Here is an 8,517-nt window from a genome sequence, read left to right on the forward strand (position 1 = left end):
GGGGAAAAAAAACTTTAAGTATTGTGAAATCTGCTCTATGCAGTGGCAAAACATGGCTCCAGAGAACTGATGATAAAACATATTTACCTACCTCCTGACAGAGGAGTGAAGGAATGAGACATACATTTTGGAACATGGGAAATCCATGGGTCTGGGGAAACAGATTGCCAAGACTTGGTGTAAGGATAATTTTAGGGTTGTGACCTAATCTAAATTAATTTGGTTGCCAGAGAAAATCCCAAATAAAATACCCAAGTCAGTTTGGAAATTTATGGTGATTTTAATTAATATAGAGGGGAGGAATTAAGGAGAAGAGAGAGAAGAGGGGATAGGATTTCTCCCACCTGGCCTGGAATTCAAAGACCTCCACCACGAGGTCTTTGAAGAAGATTAGAAACTTTTCTAAGAGGATAGTGTTTGGAAGGTAAAGGAGAAAAGAATCAGTCTAAACTTCGAGAGAGCTCAGTGAAGATGCCTCACCTGAACTAGGTTATTCTCCCAGTATAGTATCAAGGAAAACTCATCGCCAAAACCAGACAATAGCTGCCACCACGCCAAGATGCTGAAATGCTCAGCAAGCTGCCGCCAGAGCCACCTTTCCGCCTAAAGAGCCAAAGAGAGGAAGTGACACGAAATATATGTACAGTTTTTACATCACTTTCCTGTGTCTCACATGTACCAATGGTAGTTTAAGCTTGACTTAGGACAGCCCAGGGGTCTGTCAGTTGTTTCTGATTTGTCATTTGCTAGCACATGACTATCATAGTCCATCCTCCAAAATACTTAATCCTTAAGTATGGGTGTAGACACTCCTGTTTTTATTAGACTAAGTAGGGTGGAGTAATCTAAAGTGCACATTGGCTTCTTTGTTAAAATAATCGAGTTGGTTTTTTTTTTAATTGGGGGAAGAGAAAAGATCTAGAGATAATACTGTGTGCCCTGTTAAAAACAAAATAAAAAATGGAAGAAATACAAAAGAGGATCATTGAAGAATTTTTCAAACTACAAAGAGGAAAACATGAAGAAGTTCTGAGAGAAATAAAGAAAAGCAAAACAGCTTTGAAAGTAATGTATTGATTTCATATGTAAAATCTATATCTGATGTTTACTTTCTCCAGAAGGAGGACAGGGAAGGAAGAAGGGAGAAAAAGAATTTGAAACTCAAATTTTTAATGATGTTTTAAAATTTGTTTTTATGTGTGATTGGGAGAAGATAAAAATAGTTTTTAAAATCACAAACTAAAAAAAACAATAAAGTAATATGTTGAAATTATATATTTTTTACAAGCAAACAATATATAACCAAAATTTAAAGTTTTACATATAATTTTTTCTGTTCTACTTGTTATGTGAAAATGTTCTTTCTCTCTCTCTTTCTCTCTCTCTCTCTCTCTCTCTCTCTCTCTCACACACACACACACACACACATACACACACATACACATACACTTTGGTGTTCACTAAAATCAGAATTTTAAGAAAAGAAGAAAAGTGCCAGTTTTGATTGGCCTTTGTGGCAAGTGAAATACATATTTAATAACATACAATTAAAATGCATCCTTGAGCATAGCTTTGGAGTTGGACTGTTTAGCAATAGAATGTTAGAACTTTAAAGAACTTGAGAAAACATCTGGACCACTTCTTTTACAGATAAAGAAATTGAGGCCCAAATAGGTTGAAGGAATTATCCAAAGTCAAAAGGCCACATAAGTGGCAGAACTAGAATCCAGATTTCCCAATTCTACTAAGTCATGCTAAAATGGACACATATCCTTTCACACACTACACACTGACACTTACTTTAACATCCATATTTGTTACCATTGAGGTCCCTTTAGGTTTAAATTTACATTAGAAAAAAAAATAAGACGATGACAGCATTGTTTGTTCATTTCTTCTTCCATTGACTTTTCTTTCCTGTTTCTGGCCAAAAAGTCTAGTAGACTGTGAAGACTGGATTTACCTATCTCCTGATTGTAATAATGAAGGTACTTAGCTCTTCCTTTATTGTGAATATTAAATTGTAATCCCCTGATTGTAACAATGAAGGTTCTTAGCTCTTCCTTTATTGTGAAGATTGAATTATAATCCACAATATATTTTTAGATTTTAATCTACAAAAAGGTGATAACTCAGTATTTGAAGTATATCTACCCATTTTAACTACAAAAAGTTGTTAACTAATTATACAAAAGGTGAACTAACCAAAAAATGTGTTAAGTAACCAGAAAAGGTATAATCTAACCAAAGAGAAGGTGTGAACTAAAGAGTGGGCAGTCCTGGAGTCGAGCGTCTGCTGTGATTGGTAGATGTGAAATTTAAGGGAGGTGACACAAGAGAACAATATCTTTAAAAAGAGGACTAGAGGCCATAAGAAGATATATTCCATTTGAGATTCGAATTGGATAGAGGATCTCTGACTTGGAGTGGGACTGGAGGATGAGCCTCTTGAGCTTGGATTCAATGGAAGATCTCTGACTCAGAGTTGGCCTGGAGGAACTGGACCCCTGGAGGAACTCATACAGGAGACCTCAGACTGCTTTTCCCTTTAGGCAATCACCATTGGTGAGTGAAAGGATGACTTAGTGACCCTGCCTTTCTCAAAGGTCTAAACCTCCAAGAAAGACCCATTGTCTTGAGATTTTTTTCCCTTAGCTGGGGCTTAGAAATTCTAAGTGGTATCTAACTGGAAGCCAGAGCTTGCTCACTCTCCACCCCCCTCCTCTCTCTCTCTCTCTCTCTCTCTCTCTCTCTCTCTCTCTCTCTCTCTCTCTCTCTCTCTCTCTCTCTCTCTCTGCCTCTCGCTCTCTCTCTCTCTCTCTCTCTCTCTCTCTCTCTCTCTGCCTCTCTCTCTCTCTCTCCTTTTCTCTCTTCCTTAATATCTTCCCTCTATTGCAAATAAACTACCATAAATTACATTTACTTTAGTAATTCATTTTGGGATTTAGAAATTAAATCCCTGGTGACCACCTATATAAATATTCAGAGTCCAACCACAATTAAATTTAACAAGACAAAATGCATTGGACTCAAAGTGAGAAAACCAAGGTTCACAACACATCTCTTGCCACTTAATTAGGATATGATCTTGGGCAATGTACTTTATTTTTGTAAACATCAATTTCTTCATTTGAATAGTACTGTCTGTAGTATTTACCTAAAAGGGTTGTTATAAGGCTTAGTTGTGATAATGAAGGTAGAATGTTTTATAAACCTAACAATGCTGTATTTGTTATTCAACTATCATTATTATCATACAAGGTTGTTATCAAAATCAAATGATTTCATCAAATATAATCTCCAGCAAGCTTCTTTGATTCTCAGAAGCTGGGGCTAAAAAAAGGGAAGGAATAACATCCCCAGAACTCCTTCATGGCTCACTCTTCTCCTGTATCTCCAATATGACAACACTAAGCCATTACATGAAGGGCTCTGGCCCTTATCCTGACTCCTTTTTCTCTCTTAATATCTGTGTACCCATCCTAAGTTCTGATTAAGCAGATTCCTGTCTACATCACTTCCTGTTCAAATCCTTGCTTTCCTTCTAAGTCCAAATTGGGTGCTTTTTCCAAGAACTCCTGAATTGGTGGCATATAGAATAGTGTGCTACACTTCAATTCAGGAAGCCCTGAGTTCAAATCTGGATCTGGGCACTCACTAGCTGGGTGATCCTGGGCAAATGACTTAACTTCTGTTAAAATGGAGATAATAATAGCGTCTACTTCCCAGGACTGTTGTGAAGACAAAGTGAGTAAAGTGTTTTGCCAAACTTAAAGAACATAAAAGTGAGATTATTGCTAAAATTATTATGGGGCAGCTAGGTGACACAGTTAGAGCACCAAGAATGAAGACAGAGAGATGAATTCAAATCTAGCCTTAGGCATTTATTTAATAGCTATGTGACCCCAAGGCAAATCACTTAACCTTGTTTGCCTCAATTTCATCATCTAAAAAATGAATTGGAAAGGAAATGTCAAACCATACTAGTCTCTTTGCCAAGAAAAACCCAAATGAAGTCATAGTCGGACAAGACTTAAAACAACTAAACAACAATTATTATTATAACTAGAGTGATTTTCTCCTTTAACCTTTCTATTTAACCTTCCTATAAATTCATCTCACTCTGATTTGTGATATAATTATTTGTATACATTTTTCAAACACATCCCTTTATACATTAAAGGAGAAAGAAATATGCATTTAATAACTTCTACTATGTGCCAGACACTATGCTATTTACTAATATTTTATCTCATTTGATCCTCAAAAGAAAAGGCAAGTGCCATTATTATCCTCACTTACAGCTGAAGAAACAGAAGCTCCTTGAGGTCAGGGATTACATTATTTTTCTCCTTTGTAGCATAGCTCCTAGACATTGTGAAAAAGAGATTACTAAACCAGAGAATAATAATAATAATAAAGGGTTGAAGAATTGGACTGAGCAAAGAAGCCCATAAAGTATGAAAAGGGTTTCTCATTTCTGTATCTTTGTACTGTCTGTCTCCCATGTCCAGAATATAGTTCTTTAACCTCTCTCTTCCTGGAAGATGCAGCTGAAGTACTGTTTTCTGCATGAAGAACTCCCTTTTCCCCCTACTTCCAATGGCTAGCAACCCCTCTCAAAAACTTACTTGTATTTAGCTACTATGTACTTGCCTCCTCCATTAGATCTAAACTTATTACCAGTAAAGATTGTTTCATTCTTTGTGCTTATATCCCCAGTACAATGCATAGTGCCTGACACATTGTAGCTACTTCATTAACACTTGATTGGTTGATAGGGGCAAAGAAGACCTGCATCCTGTATCTTTCCAACAGTTAGATCCCCCAGTTAAAATTAAAACTGTTTGGACTGAGAAGCAAACTTTACATGGAAAACTGCTTTGGAAATTACATCTTTGTGTGACTCCTGACTTCTTTTAGTAAGAGGATGCCAAGAGAAACATATGCAACCCTTCTAATTTTTCTATTATCTAACTAAATTCTGTGCAGATACCTGGTTTGGGACATTCCAATAAGCTGAATAAAATCCCATTAAATAATGGGAGTTCACTTGAAACTAAGGATAAATATTAAGTGTGGAATGTTACCATTGCCCTAGTTTGTTCTCCTAAAAGGGAAAATGACCCTTATGACTGGGAAGTATTCTGATTATTAGTTCTCTGAGGGAAAACGCCTTCTTCAGCAGAAAACACTCCACCAATGACAGCCAGATGGAAACAGTAAAATAATGATCATGCCCAGAGTTTTCCCAAATAGGTACTGAAGTCCTCAAATGAGGCATTTTCAGATGCTTTACTGTCTCCTTGATGCAACACTTCAGCTATGTGTCCACAGTAGAGCCCAACCATGACCCAGATCCTGGAAAAGTTGTCCCTCAAGCCACCTAATTTCCAGCCTATTCATGCAGACTATAAATCTTGTACTGTGCTTTGGTGAGTTTCCAGCTGTTTTCAAGTGTTAACTAAACATAACTTTAATTACACTGCTGGGCTATATAAATATTATGCTCCACAAAATGGTACAAAGCAGATATTTTTAGGAGTTAACAGATGTTCGAAGTGATTACCAAGTCACAGGTCTGGAGAAGAAAAGAAGAGAAAAGAGGTTGTCTTCAGCAGCCATTTGTATGGAGGGCTCTTCTCTTCACATCTGAAGTGCAGGTGTTCAAAGGGGGTACATGAATATTCACAAAAGGCTTAGCAGCCTCCTGGTTTCATGCCTTGTCCTCATCATTCCAAACCTGAGAGATATCACTAGGATCACTTAGATTGAGCTGATGCAAAAAATAGGTTAAGTGAGTTACCTAGAAGATCAACAATAGGGTTCAAATTCAATCCCCCCAACTTGGATTTTGTTGCTATCAGTCTTGGGCTGTCTTATAGCTTCACTGAAATAATAATAGGCAGGCAGAGCATCCTGTCCATTGAGAGTGAGCTCTCTCTCTCTCCAACTAGTTGAGCCCTGGGTTTGCAGAAATCTAATATGACTTTTTTTTTGGTAATAATTAAGAAAAGAGGTCATGTAAGTTGGCGGGCAAGGACATTGGATCTAGAGTCTAGATGGCTTCAGCTTGAATCCTGAGTCTGCTACTTTGGATCTACACCTTTCCTTACCTGTCTTTAACCCCCAATCAACAAGATGGCTGATGGGAAGTTGTAGTTTCCCAAACCTAGGAGAAAGGACTGAAAGTGCATGGGAGTTTGGAACCTCAATGGACAGGGGAAATCAAGGAACTTCTGATCTCTGAGGAGAAGGGAAGCAAGGTATATACTTACTCTAGTGGCAAGTACATGACAGAGGCTTTCCCTTTCCTCAAATTGAATAGAATCATAATAATAAGGGGAAAGACTTGTACAAGAATATTATAGCCATGCTCTTTGTGGTGGCAAAAAAAAAATTAGAAAATATGAGGAATTGGGGAATGACTAAAGAAATTGTGCTATATGTTGGTGATGAAATACTATTGTGCCCAAAGGAACTGGAGGAATTCCATGTGAACTGGAACGACCTTCAGAGGAAGTGATGCAGAGTGAAAGGAGCAGAATCAGAACATTGTATACAGAGACTGATACACTGTGGCACAATCAAATGTAATGGGCTTCTCTACTAGCAGCAATGCAATGTTCCAGAACAATTCAGAGGGACTTATGAGAAAGAACACTATCCACATTCAGAGGAAGAATGGTGGGAATAGAAACACAGAGAAAAACAACTGCTTGATCACATGGGTTGATGGGGATATGATTGGGAATGTAGACTAAATGATCACCTTAGCGCAAATATTAATAATATGGAAATAAGTCTTGATCAATGACACATGTAAAACCCAGTGGAATTTCACCTCAGCTATGGGAGGGGGTTGGGAGAAGGGGAGAGACAACATGAATCTTGTAACCATGGGAAAATATTCTAAATTAACAATTAAATTTAAAAATTTTAAATTAATAGAATCATGAACAATTGGAATCTTTTCTGGCTCCCTGACCCCCTTAGTGAATCATCTGACTGCACAGAATTTGATGTTTTTCCAGATGCTCCATATGCTATGCTGTGGGACACAGTAAAGTCAGCCACTCTCTATTCTCTCATGGTACCTTGCTATCTGATCAACTGGCACCACTCCACTCAGGAATTTCCTGCTCTATTTAAATCTGTTATTTTAAAAAGGGGTTTATCTCCAGATAAAGGTTAGATGATTTTTATCACATTCTGACCAAATGCCTTAAACTTAACTGAGATTGTATCAAGGTCCCTCCAATAACTGCACAAAATGGGGCTTTATATAAAAAAGAAGGGTTTATATTAAATGATCTCTAAGGTCCTTCTAGCTCTAAATCTGAGATACCATGACCAATTAATCTCTCAAGCTAAATTCAATTACAATAGGACTTTGTTTTATGTGACCAATGCATTTCAAGACCCATTGTGTACACTGAAAATCACGTATACCCCTTTATTAAAGAAATATTTCCTATACAAACATACCCATACCTAGGCACTTTATGACTTTTCTTAGGCTTATCAAAGCAACCAGCATCACTACTCTTATACTTTTATGCCATTATTAATAACTCAACAGCATCAATGAAACAAAGAGAAGCACTGATCAGCAACAGATGTGGTAACACGTGAGAACTTTGGACAAAGACTGACGTGAGAGCTAATGTAATGATTTGCACTAATGCTTCTCAAAGCAAGAATGAACATGGTTGGTCACACTGCTGGAAGACTTTACACGTCTCTGGAAAATCATGGAGATAATTAGTTTTTTATTTATGTGTTTTTCTGACTTAATTTTTTTGATTACCAGTTTTGTATACCTGAATTCATGTGTGTTGAGTGCGTATAAAACGAGGTCCTACTTTTTTCGTTGTTAAGTTGTTTCAGTTGTGTTTCATTTTCGTGACTCCATTTGGGTTTTCTTGGCAAAAATATTGGAGTAGTTGGCCACTTCCCTCTCCATTTTATTTTTAAAGATGAAGAAATGAGGCAAACAGCATTAAGTGGACAACTAGTGTCTGAGGCTGGGTTTGAATTCAGGAAGATGAATCTTTCTGACTCCAGGCCTGATGATATATCCATGGTGCCAACTAACTTCCATGAAACTCAATTATACCATATAGAAGAAGGAAATATTGATTGTCAAAAATCTTTGAAGCTCAGTGGCAAGCACCAAACATCTAGAAATGTACACAGGTAATTAAATTTAGTACCAGAAGAAGACGTAGAAGACATTTAGCTGAATTTCCTTATTTTGAAAAGAAAGTAAGATTCAAAGAGTCTTGAGGACTTGCTCAAAGTCACATAAGTAGGGGCCTCTGACTCCAAATCCAGTTTTCTTTCCATTATACTAGACACACATGATATAAATTAAGTCTCCATAGAAGAGGAGACTTCCATTCACAGAGAAATCATTTAAGAATCTTCAATACCAATGGCAGTATAGGACTGAAAGATAGTTATCAGAATTTGGGGGCTTAGGCAACCTCTGAGAAGCTAAACAGAACCAAAAAG

This window comes from Monodelphis domestica, chromosome 1 (assembly GCF_027887165.1).
Source record: "Monodelphis domestica isolate mMonDom1 chromosome 1, mMonDom1.pri, whole genome shotgun sequence".
Lineage (NCBI taxonomy): Eukaryota > Metazoa > Chordata > Mammalia > Didelphimorphia > Didelphidae > Monodelphis > Monodelphis domestica.